Here is a 13607-nt window from a genome sequence, read left to right on the forward strand (position 1 = left end):
AGGCATATTACATAAATGGGCAACACATTTCTTTTTAACTCTTATTGTCCAGAGTACTTCTGGTATGATGCTTTTTTGACTGCACTTATCTTATTACAGAACACCAACACCAATTCTTAAAAATAAATCTCCTTTTGAAGTTCTTCATAACACTTCTCCTGATTGTAGGTTTCTCAGAGTGTTTGGTATTGTTTGTTATCCTTTTTTGGGTCATTCAATACCTGATAAACTTTCTCCAAAGTCTGTGAGGTGTATCTTTATTGGTTACAGTCCTCTACATGAGGGATACAAATGTTATGATCGTGTTTTAAGAAAGATTCATATTTCAAGAAATATCATCTTTTCAGAACAAGAGTTTTATTACTCTAAAGGAAATGTTGTCTCTAATGATACTTCTCCTGCTCCTCAACCAACTATTGTCACAAGATCTATGAGAGGCATTGTCAAACCATTTTTTTATAGATCATGTAATGGATTCTTCTATTAAACATCCAATTTCTACTGCTTTTTCTTCTTTATTAACTATTCCACCTGAGCCAAAGACCTTTAAGAGTGCAATGAAAAATCCTGATTGGCAAGTTTCTACGCAAGAAGAATATACAGCATTGAAGGATAACAATACTTGGGATTTAGTTAAATTTGAGCCTCATATGAATGTTATGGGCAATAAATGGGTGTATAGGATCAAACTTAAAGCAGATGGTACCTTGGATAGATTGAAGTCAAGACTAATGGCTTTAGGATGTAATCAATAATATGGTGTTGATTATAGTGAAACTTTTAGTCCTATGGTGAAATCAACCACAATAAGAGTTGTTTTGGTTTGACTATTTCACAAAATTGGAAAATATAACAATTGGATATATCCAATGCATTCTTACATGGTTTTCTAAATGAGGATGTTTACATGGTTCAACCTCAGGGGTTTGTTGATTCTGCTTTTCCAGATCATGTTTGTCATCTAAAGAAGAGTTTATATATGGACTCAAACAAGCACCAAGGGCTTGGTTTAAAAGGTTCAGTAATTTTTTGCTTAAATTTGGTTTTAACAGATCAGTATGTGACTAATGTTCATTTTTACTTCTACTACTGTTATGATGATTCTTCTAGTATTATGTGGATGACATTATACTTACTGGTAATTATGATGATGTGATGGACAAGTTAGTTTAAGCTATGAGTGTAGAGTTTGTAATGAAACAACTTGCGGATTTGAATTATTTTCTTGGTATTAAGGCTCACAGGACTGAAGATTCTTTGCTTCTTACTCAAAAGAAATATACTTTAGATCTTCTTATCAAAGCTAATTTGCTTGAATGCAAGCCATGTGACACTCCAGTTATCAAAGAATCTAGAGCTTCAATAAATGATGGAACTTTGCTAGATAATACTGCAGAATATAGAACTCTAGTTGGTAGTCTTCAGTATTTAACAATTACTAGACCTGATATAGCTTGTGGAGTGAATTATATATCTCAATTTATGCATGCTCCAACTGATATTCATTATTTTTTAGTTAAAAGAATCTTAAGAAATTTAAAGGGTACTGTTGGCCTTGATATTACTCTAAGAAAAGAGGATATTTCATCTGTAAAAGCTTACACTGATTCAGACTGGGATGGTTGTCCAGATACAAGAAGATCAACATCTGGATATGCAATTTTTATGGGCAATTTTTTGATTTGTTGGTCTAGCAAGAAACAACCAACAGTGTCTAGATCCTCTGTTGAGGAAGAATATAAGTGCTTATCTGTAGCTGCTTCTGAATTAGAATGGTTGTCAAATGTGTTCAAGGAACTACATATTCCAGTTGCTTTTCCTATGCAAATGTTCTGTGATAATACTTCATCTATTTGTTTGGCTTCTAATTCTATGTTTCATTCCAGGGGTAAACACATAGAAGTTCAGTATCATGTGATTAGAGATTGGTGGTGAAGGGTTTTACCAAAAATTGTCATATCAAATCAGAAGATCAGATTGCAGATATCTTTACAAAAGGGTTGTGCTCACCTATATTTTCTTCTTTACTTCATAAATTGTTGGGAGAAGTTTCAACTGCTGCTGTTGATGGTAGTGAGTGTCAGAGTCCTGCAACCACTGTTGAGGATAAACTCTCCTCTGACAATAATAATGTTCATTTTTCAGGCTTAGCTGTTGTGTCTTGGCCTGTTTACTTTGTAATAATTTTCAAGTTACTACTGTGGTTGCCAGTATCTACTTGAGGGGGCTGTTAAGAATGTAATTTGTCACAAGTCAAGGTCTGTAACAATTAGGTAGTCAGGGTCTTGTAATAATTGGATATTAATACTGTCTGAACAGTTTGTGTTCTGTGCGTGAAAATAATCAATACACAAATTTTTCTTTCTCAAAATCTTCCTATGATATTTTATCACTTGATATATACGTCTAGTCAAAAATAAAAAATCATTGCAACTTCTGATAGGATCAAGATATTGATCAATTATCATCGGCATCTAATATACAAAAGAAACATGCAGAGCGAGATATACCTCATCAGCTTGGATAAAGCATATTGCATGTAAATCCACCTCGAACCAATTGGATAATGGTGTCCCTAATTTTTTCATAATCACCAGCGTTGTCGTAGACTTGATGAGAAAACCTGGCGTATCTTGTTATTAAACCACCATCCTGATTCCGATTTCCGATCTCACCGTGTTTAACTTCCTCATATTGTAGTGGAACTTCAACATGGAACCTATCTCGCAAATGTGTTCTCAACTTTAATGCATCCAACTCATTTGAGATCCCCAAACTAGCAGGCAGTCCGACCATAGCCATACTCCAACACATATCCGGGGGCGACCAAAGCTACGTTCTCCACGCCTTTGCTAACATCTCAGCCATCTGAGTGGCAACATCAGTATCCCGTTTCTTAATCACAAAATTGGTCAAAAAAGACCAAAACAAACATTTTCTGGGTGAAACGGATTGCTAGGTTTAGATACTAGTTTATATGGACATTAAACAAAAAAATAATGTTCATCTAGCCAAAATGGATATTTGACCCAGGAAAATAAAAACAAAAAATATCAATCACCTAAAATACCCGTTAACTTCCAAAAGCGACCATTGAACCATGGAAAATCCCCGGTTCCTTTGCCTGACTGATTAGATAAAAACTTGACCAAAATCTAGTCTTCTAGCTTGTCTTTCAAACTGAACTTGGTCTCTTGTAAACAACATCTTCACGCATGACTGCATTCATTGTAATCAACAACATCATAACCATTTAATCTTCAATCCCCTGTAACTCCAGCTGCCACAACTTCACTAGACACCAAGACAAGAAGAAAATACTTGTTCTGCACCACCTTATATCACCAGTTCTCAGACTCGAACCATTATCCATCTGCAGCTGCACTGAAACCTTCTCATTCTGCCACAACAACATCACAACTGCCAATTCCAGAGACCCACTTTGTAGCTTCTTGCATGCTATTTCAGTATCACCAGCTTCTTTATTATAGCTACCAGCTGCATTTCATTCACACATTTCCTGCAATTGTCTCAGTTCAACTTCACATTAAACACCATCATCTTCTTTAGACAACATCTACAATCTCAGTTCATGTACATTATCATAACAACCTTCCGTTTCCTGTACCTGCATCTTCTTGTCAATCTCTGCTCCAATCCCTGCAATATCTCATTACATTCATCTTTCATGCTCCATCTCCAATGCTTGGCCTGCAATTCATACGCAATCTTCCGCCATCAACACAGAGAATCCCATTTACTCCATTTCTGTCCAAATCTCACACAACTCTAGACACTGCATTCGATAGCACATTCATTTACATCTCCAACTTCATAATCATCCATTACAACTCCGTTCGCTGGTAGAACATTTCTTGTTCACCTGCAACATCACATTTCCATTCCAGACTCAAAACCCATTTTAACCACCACTGAAACTTCACAAAAACTGCAGCCATCACTACTCCCTGTTCTTGACATCTCTACCAACAAACTCAGTTCAAATCCCACCTGAACCTCAATACCACCAGTTTACAGCTCAAGCCAACCTGCATCAACTCCATCACCATCTTCACTGTGTTCAAGAACCATCCACATCAATACAGATTCTTAACAATCCATACATGTAGTTCAATAGCAACATCAAGACAACAAATTTCAGAAACCCATCTTCATTGAATCTGAACCAAACCCGTTCTTAATTCATCATCATAATCTTCAAGTAATAGCATCTCAACCTCGAATTCATCTGTTTATAAGCAAGAACAACATCTTCTTAGTCTCAATTTCAACTACAACCAAGCTCGGTCCAATCCTGCAGCTGCACCTTCAAAACGAGATGAAACTGATTTCATCCAGCATATTCCGATGAAAATACAACTATATAATAGTCTATAACTAGATGAAAATAGTTTCATCCTGCATATTTTGACAAAAAAACAATTATATTACAGTTTACAACCAGATGAAATTGGTTTCATCCTGAGTATTCTTATGAAATTAAGGTATATCAATATGGAAGTTATATGAAACTGGTTTCATCCTACACATTTGGCGAAAATACAGCTATATGAAAGTTTACAACTAGATGAAACTGGTTTCTAGTTGAGTATTCTGACGAAAATGGTATATCAATGAATAAACTATATGAAACTAGTTTTCATCCTGCATATTTTTACAAAAAAAACAAATTTTACTCAATCTTAGAAAGGATTAAATTAGTTTCATCCTAGTTTCATCCTAATTAAGCAGGATGAAACTAGTTTCATCCTATTTTAAACTTGTATAAAAACAAATTCAAAAGGGATGAAATCAGTTTCATCACCAGCAAACATGGATGAAAGCAAATTGAACTAAACCTAAAACATGATGAAACCGATTTGGAATAAAATATAACTTTTTCTTCTCTTTAGTGCATCTAGGTATATGAATTCAATCAATTTTGTAAAATGAAATGTATACAGAGGAAATATGCTTATTGAAACAAGTTTCATCCTACTTTAAATCAGCTGAAAATGCAGATTAAACTTGTATGAAGCCGGTTTCATCCTGGAATCAACACAATTTCACATCACAGAAACCAATTTCGCAGCATACACGCTGATTTCGTAACAAATTTCTCATTGACAACAATTTTGACCAAATTTAATTGAACCTAGATGGTTGATTCCAGCTTCATCCAATTTTAAATGGGTAATAAGCAAAATTGCCCTAATCTTGAGCATGGATAAGATTAGGGAGAAATTATGAAGCAGGTGAATCCGATTTCAAAATCAGTAAAAAAAATGAAACAAAAGAAAACTTAAAATTAGTAGATAGAAATAGTAATTACCCTTTTTGTGGTGGCGATTAAGAGAAGATTTGATCCATGTTTTTGGTGGTGGTGATAAATACGTCTGATTGAGTCGACTTGGTGTTGATACTGACGAGGATTTTTGGTGTGGCGGAATTGGTGGTGGTGCTGGTGGTGGTTATGAAATTTTTTTGAAGAGAGAGTTTGATTTTCCACGGTGGTGATGGCGGCGATGGAGAACGCGAGCTGGTAGCTTTTCAGATCTGGTTTTTGTGACGAAGAAGACGAAAAAAATGACGAGAAGCAATGTGATATGAAGGGTAGTAAAGTCTCTCCCTATTAAAAAGATTCTTCTAATCATTTGACCTAGACTTAATATCTACATGTCCATATGGCCCCAAAAATATGCGCTTTTGGCCATACAACCCATTTTCTGTTTCTTGATTCCTTCTATACCACCTTCAAATCTACTAACAAATTCTAATACCGAACGAACCACTAGCTGTGAACTATAATCTCTATTCGCGATGCAGCCACTTTCAATAGCCAATCCATAAACATAATCACTGGAAACAACCAGATAACGCAACTCTACTCGACTAGCTACCTTTCCGACAATACAAAAACGCAACAGAAGGCGGACAAAACAACCATTTATGCAAATTACTAGTATAAAAATCAGCACCATTTTCTTTCATGTCAACATCACCGCAACCAATTGCATGTGCACCATCTACAAAGATTTGCTCAACATTTTCTTCCCTACATATTTTAACTAGCTCCTTGATTGGAATAACTACACTAGGCATAGAAGTGATATGCTCAATTACAGCTAATCTAATTTTTCTACCATCACGTTTCACAATTTTCAGCTAATCTAATTTTTCTACCATCACGTTTCACAATTTTCAAAGCTTTCCTGGAGAAACATGTTATAGTGGTTCCAAGATATTGGTTTTGAGGGCTCACAAGATGACAAAAAAAGGATCATCAAATAATATTTCCGAAATCCCTTATTTCAAAAATTAATTAATGTTAATGACTAAATTAACTAAATTAAACAAGATTAATTATAAGATTAGACTAATTATTTGATTATAGTTAATACTTGAAAATCAAAATCAAAAATTTCGTGAAGAAATTAAAAAAATAATAATAAAAAACTCCGGAAGTTACGATTTGGTTTCCTAACCGTATATCTCATATACGGTTGGGAGTTCATATTTTCCCAACCGTATACAAATTCAGGATAACTTGTGGTTGGGTTTTCCAACCGTATACAAAAGTTAGGTAATCCCTTATGGTCGAGAGTTCATATTTTCCCGACCGTAGAATATTTATACGGTGAGGAAACCAATATTTGTCCACCGTAAACTAGTTCTACGGTTGCCCAACCATATTCGGTTATGAAACTAATTTTTCTATTCTCTAAATTAATCAAATCTAATTTATTTATGGGATTAAAAGTAATAAAAAATGGTTGGGTTTTGGACTCTTACCATATGAAGTTATTACTTGTTGAGAATCTATTAACAGTCTTGAAGATAAAAGAAAAAAGAAAGGAAGAGGAAGAAAAAGAGGCGACGGGGGAGAAGAGACGAAGAAAAAGAGGCGTTTGTTTTTTTCTTGTTGTGAAGGTTAGATTTCAGGGTTTTATTGTATTATTTTGGTTATTAAAGGGTATTTCTGTATTTTCAATAATAAATTAGATCGCCTCGTTCCATATTTAGGATATCCATGGAAGCTCTCACAACTAAATTCTTGTAATAACCCTAATTTCAATTTAACTGATGATCAACATCAAAAAAATTCTAGGGTTTGTTGGACCAAACCTGCTGTTAATCGTGTGGTCATAATCGTGCTTGATGCATTAAGGTAACACAAGTATTCAGTAATCTTATTTTGCTCTTTAATTTCTCCTTTTGTTGATATTGTGAGTGCTCTAGTTTTGCCCTAACTTGAAATGCAGGTTCGACTTTCTTGCATCCAGTTCTTTCTTTGAAGGTGAGAAGAAGCCATGGATGGACAAGTTACACGTATTGCAGAAATTGGCGTCGGATGAGAAATCGTCAGCTAAGATTTTTAAGGCTCTTGCTGATCCACCTACAACTAGTTTGCAACGTCTCAAGGTGACTAGACAAGATTGTTTATATTCAACGATTCATAATGATGCTTAGTTAGATATATGCTATTTGAACAATGTGTAACATGGTTTGGTGTGTTCTTTAAAAAAATAAAATGGTTTGGTGTATGTTGAAGTATAAAAAAACCTGCATTTCAATTCTAAACTAATTAGAGACGAATATGGATCAAAACTAAAATTATACTAGATAGTTTGATGTTGTCAATCATTTTTATCCAATAAGCTTGCTGATAGTTACTATCGGAGTACAAATGTCTTAACTAAATCGATATAGTGTTAATCGTCGTTTGGGAGATGTTTCTTTCAGGGTATGACAACTGGTGGACTTCCTACATTCGTCGATGTAGGAAATAGCTTTGGTGCTCCCTCGATTACCGAAGATAACTTGATACATCAGGTAACACTGTCTGTCTTCTTCACTCATATGGTTCTGCTCATTTACTGTATAAATTTTGGAGGTGGTTTGTTCCTTGCTATGGATATGATTTTTTGTTTGTTTCTGAGCTTCTCAGCTGGTTCAAAATGGAAAGCGGGTGTTGATGATGGGGGATGATACTTGGGTGCAGTTGTTTCCTGATCTATTTGGAAAATCTTACCCTTAACCATCCTTTAATGTTAAAGACCTTCATACGGTATGCCCAATATGTCTTCTATCTGTATCTAATTGTTATCTGTTTCAGATTTTTAATAAAGTCTTTCATATTTAGGTCACCTGCATTAATCTGTTCTGGTACTTCCCTCCAGGTAGATGATGGTTGTGTTCATCATTTGATTCCTTCTCTTTACGAGGAAGACTGGGATGTCCTAATTGCTCATTTTCTCGGCGTGGTATGTTTTACTTCATTATTATTTCACCTATCATCCCATTCAATTCTTTGGAACGTTATCCTAGTTAAGGGGGTAAGGGAAGGGACTACCAAATTGTGTACTATCACTTTGGAGACAACTGTTTATAATTATCACGTTTTTCTTTCCTCATTTAAATGATGCCCATTTAGCATAGTTTCTGTGGTTATATCTTGATCTTTGGGTTATTACTTTTTATTATTGATAAAAACAAAGATGGAAGATTTATTGGTTTCTAATCAAATAGTTGCTGAGTACCAAGTTTTCTGATTTGCTCTCTCTATCTTCCTTTACTCCATATAGTCCATATATGTGTAAGTTTTGATACAACAGCAATATATCTCATCCATGCTGAATATACACCAATCCCTAGAAAATGATCTTTAGTAATATCATTGTTTCTGTCAAGTTGTTATATTCTTGTTCTGTTCATGCATACCGAAAAGTAGTTATGTGGTCCAGGATCATGCAGGCCATATATTTGGAGTGGATTCTACTCCCATGATAGAAAAGCTGGAACAATACAATGTAATTCTAGAAGTGAGCTTCTCGAACTCTTACACTTGATCCATTATATTTGCGTCTTAGATTTTTTAAGAAGGGAAAAATACCTTTTTGGAGTTTTTTCTATACCAGTTCATGCATGCAATATTAATTGAACAGTATTATCTTTTCCAGAAAGTAGTAGAAGTGCTGAAGAACCAATCTGGACCTGGAGGCTTACACGAAAATACCTTCTTTATGGTTATGGGAGATCATGGCCAAACCTTAAATGGTGATCATGGAGGAGGGACTGCCGAAGAGGTTTATTACTTTTCTTGGTTTCTCTAAAACCTTTAATATGGTGTGTCAAATTCCTCATTGCACTTGTCCAGGTTGAAACATCGCTTTTTGCAATGAGTTTGAAGAATCCTCCTGCTTCCATACCATCTGCCCTTGATACTGCATCTTGCATATTGGATTCGGTATTCTTTTAGTTACATAATTCTGTTACCTGGCTTTCCGCAAAAAAAAAGTGACTTCATTTTTTGTAACCTGACTAGATGCTACTATTCCTTCTTCTCTAAAATATCTTGTTTTGTTTTCCAATTTGCAGAATGGAAAGAAGGTTCGTGCTAGCACCATCCAACAGGTTACATTGCCTTAATCTTTGACTTTTCAAATTTCATCTTTTAAGTGATTTCTATTTTATATTATTCTCACATGAATTTGCTGGTTCATTTGGATGTAGCTTGACTTTGCTGCAACAGTAACCGCACTACTTGGCATTCCTATTCCATATGGAAGGTGCAATGTAAGCAAATCCTTAATGTTAATTGTGTATAAAAGAACTCCTGGATTTGAAGGACTGCTTATCTTATATAAGGAAATATATAAAGTACATCAGATTTGATTAGTTGCAAAATCTCTTCTTCAAGTAGGATTCAGTTTTACTGATAAAATGTTGAACTAGTAGGATTCAGTTGTACTGATAAAATGTTGAACTAGACGCATCTTTCCAGCATTGGGCGCGTTAATTCTGAGTTATATGGTTTAAGTTCTGGAACTTGGAATCTACCAGTCATCAGTGCAAATTACAAACACTCACATTTGGAGAAATGGATGCAAAACTATGCTAACGTTCTTTGCATCAATTCCTGGCAGGTACTGTTTTTGTGATTGTGAGTAATATGAAACAGTGAAATCTTTAGTTAATTTTCCTCGAACATCTTGATGCAGTAATTTCTGTAGCTTCCATTTAGCTGGTCCTAGTTTTGAATTGAATTAGTTACTTGGGGAACTAATTTTAATAATGGATACTTGTTCTACCTTCAGCTGTATTTAAGGTTCGGTTACTCCATCAGTTTACTTAGTTACCCTAGCCTTTGCTGCATCATATTTTTGCAGGTGAAACGATATATTGATGCTTATTCAGCAGCATTGGTTATTGGGTTTTCCTTAGAGGACTTGCGGCATGTTGCAGACATGTATGATAAAGCACAAAGTAGTTGGTCACAGAGATCAGAAAACTTCTCATCGTGTGGAAATGAGACCCCTTATGAAAGCTGTGATGCTTCATTAACTATTCTCCAGGGGCAAATTGATGCATATTCAAATTTCTTGGCAAGTGTTGCTGAACTTGCCCGCTCCAAATGGACAGAATTTGATTTAAAGATGATGGGCGTCGGCCTAGGAATTTTCGTTCTGTCATTGTTTGTACACACCGTTGCCATCAGGAGGTCTGACAAGCTATGCCAGATTTCTCCTTCCAACGGTGATTGTCACATTTCTTTGAGGGTCATTTCTGCTATTTTTCTGGTCGCAATACGGGCATGCACTTTTCTATCAAATAGTTACATTTGTGAGTTTCTGTTCCCAATTCTAATTCTGCAGCTGTTATGTACTGTCTTCTTATCATTGAATCTTATTTTATTCTTTTCATTGACATAGTAACAGAAGGAAAAGTAGCAAGCTTTCTTCTGGGCACGACTGGTATTTTAAATTTACGATATCCAATTGTGAAGGAGACGTTGATAGAAGTTAGTCTTGCTACACCAGCTTCTTTTACATTTCATTTTCGAACTTCTATTATTGCTTACTTCACTTATGAATGTACTATTACTGCTGATAGTAAAATTTTATCTGCACTTTTTCTTCTCTGTGAAGCTGAAAGTTTCTAGCGTTGTGTGTTTGCAGGCTGTTGCGTTTCTTCTGTTAAACTTTGTTCTGAGATTTACCACTGAAGTTGGATTATCAAAGCAGGAAGGCCCTTCAGCTTTCATGAACTTATACCCCCTAAGGATGCTTGCTATTGATCATGAGCACCCAGTTTTGGCGTTTGTTTCCGACATTGTACCAATGCGGACCCTAATTTTGCTCTCGTACTTATTGGTAAATAGTACAACCGATATAACCGTTGTTCGAGCGTTTTAAAATATGTCTAAAATACAGGAGCCATTTTAAGCTATATGCTTATTGCCCTTCATTGGGCGTTAGAAAGTAACCTGCTTGCCCTGCCAATTGAATACTACCATTAAAATTATTAGGTCTGACCGTGGTTGTGAGTATGAAATTCCTGTAGGAGATTCCTGTGAAGAACATGGTATAATACATGAGACTATAACCCCTTATTCACCTCAATCCAATGGTGTAGCTGAACGTAAGAACCATATCCTTAAGGATATGATGAATGCCATGTTGATTAGTTCATGATTACATTCGAATTTTGGGGGGAGGCTATCCTCTCCGCCAATTACATCCTGAACAGAGTACCCTTTAAAGGATCAGATAAAACTCCATATGAGTTATGGAAAGGTAGACAACCATCTTATGATTACTTCAAAGTGTGGGGGTGCTTGGCAAAGGTGGGCATCCCTCCTCCAAAGAAAAATAAGATATGAACCAAAACCGTTTGATTGTGTTTTTATAGGGTATCCTGAGTAGAGCTGGCAAACAAGCCAAAAACCGCGGGTTAACCTGTGCCTGACCCGTGAAAACCCGAACCCAGCTCGGCTTGTTTCAAAACAAGCCGGGTTCGGGTTGGAGAAATGTCGGCTTGTGAGTAAACGGGTTAACCAGCCCCGGCCCGTGAACCCGCAGGTACAACCCGTAAACTTGTGAAGACTATTCTCTTTCTCTATCTCCGTGCACTATTAGCTGGTGGCGGTCTGCAGATGTTAGTCGTGAATTGCAGTTGGCAGTGGGGGTTAACAAATGTACGGATCTTGAAATGAATGAAGATGGGGTACTGATTGTTTGAGATGGATCGAATTAGATGCTGGCAGTGGTGGTGATTGATTTGAGCTGAAGGTATTGTTGGGTTAAGGCATTGATCGTTCTTGTATGGAATGGATATCCAAGAAGGAAGTGCAGAATGGGTTATGTAGGAAATGATCTTGGTTAGGAGGTGGTTGTATTACAGACCTTCGTCTGTATGAGAATAGATTAAGAAATAATACATCAGTAAAGTTAAGGTCTGTGTGATTTGAGTTCAAGTCTGGTTGAGTTCTAGTGATGGTTGTGATTCTTGTGAAGGCTGGTGTGTACATGAACTGCCGATACTCGAATAGAGATGGCAGCAAAAGCTTGGATCGAAACTGGTGGTGATGAGCTGAGCTATAGAATGGAAACTGTTGATGGGGTTGGATTTCTGCGGTGAATGGAAGTGACGAGAATGTGGTGTCTGTCACTTTTGATGAGATAGCTTTCAAAGAATTAGGGCATGTCTTGAATAACAAATCAGTGGAAGGCAGTGATGGTGTTTTCTGTACTTTGAAAGGGGAGTTATGGTCCGTGAATTGGTTGAATCTTTCTGTGGGAGATGCTGGTCTCGATAACTCAGAAGAAATAGCACGGGTTGAGGAAACGATAACTGATTTCTGAAACGGGCGGGCTAACCCGTGAAACCCGCGGGTTAAACCCGTTACGGGCACGGGTTGAGGAAATGACAACCCGTGGGTTTCAACCCATATTAACCCGAACCCGTGGAACCCGCAACGGGCAAGCCCTGGACCACCCGTTTGCCAGCTCTAATCCTGAACATTCTAGTGCTCACAGGTTTATGGTTGTGAATTCTGAAATTTCTGATATAGGGTTGAATACTATCATGGAGTCTAGGGATGCTGAAAATTTTGAGAATGTTTTTCCTTTGAAGCGTGATTCTCGAAAGAGACGTTTAGATGATCCCCTAGATGTGCCTTCAACTAGTCAGTTATTACCTTTAGAGGAAGATGAACCAGAAGTAGAACCTAGAAGAGGTAAAAGGGCTAAAACTAAGAAAACCTATCCTGGTTGCATTACATACCTAGCCGAGTCTGATCCCCAGACTTATAAAGAAGCCATGACTTGTCCTGAAGCTCCATGGTGGGAAGAAGGTTCCATTTGTGAAATGGATTCTATTCGAGAAAATGGTACTTTTGAACTTGTAGATTTACCTCCAAGGTCTAAGGCCATACTTAAGAAATATAATCAATTTGACTGTAAACCTGTTTGTACTCGATATGATTCTAAGTGTCATCTCATGAAGAATAAGGGTGTAGGAGTTAACCAACTTGAATACTCGAGAGTCATAGGAAGTCTGATGTATTTGATGAATTATACGAGACAAGACATTGCTGATGCTGTGACTAGGTTAAGCAGGTATACTTGTAATCCAGGGCAGATGCATTGGGATGCACTTATCAGAGTGCTGAGGTGCTTAAAGTTCACAATGACCTTTTGTTTGAATTACGAAGGGTACCCTGCCCTCCTTGAAGGATTTTGTGATGCAAACTGGATTGCAGACTCAGAGGAGTCTAAGTCTACGAGTGGATATGTATTCACTCTAACAGGTGCGTCTGTATCTTG

The 13607-nt window shown here is 36.7% G+C and overlaps 2 pseudogenes; one reads left to right on the forward strand and one right to left on the reverse strand.

Annotated features, from left to right (window-relative positions):
* Nucleotides 1-2514: 2514 nt before the first annotated feature.
* LOC113278791 lies at nucleotides 2515-6497 on the reverse strand (annotated as a pseudogene).
* Nucleotides 6498-6747: 250 nt separating this feature from the next.
* Nucleotides 6748-11476, forward strand: LOC113278792 (annotated as a pseudogene).
* The last annotated feature ends 2131 nt before the right edge of the window (nucleotides 11477-13607 follow it).

Source organism: Papaver somniferum, chromosome 5 (assembly GCF_003573695.1).
Source record: "Papaver somniferum cultivar HN1 chromosome 5, ASM357369v1, whole genome shotgun sequence".
Lineage (NCBI taxonomy): Eukaryota > Viridiplantae > Streptophyta > Magnoliopsida > Ranunculales > Papaveraceae > Papaver > Papaver somniferum.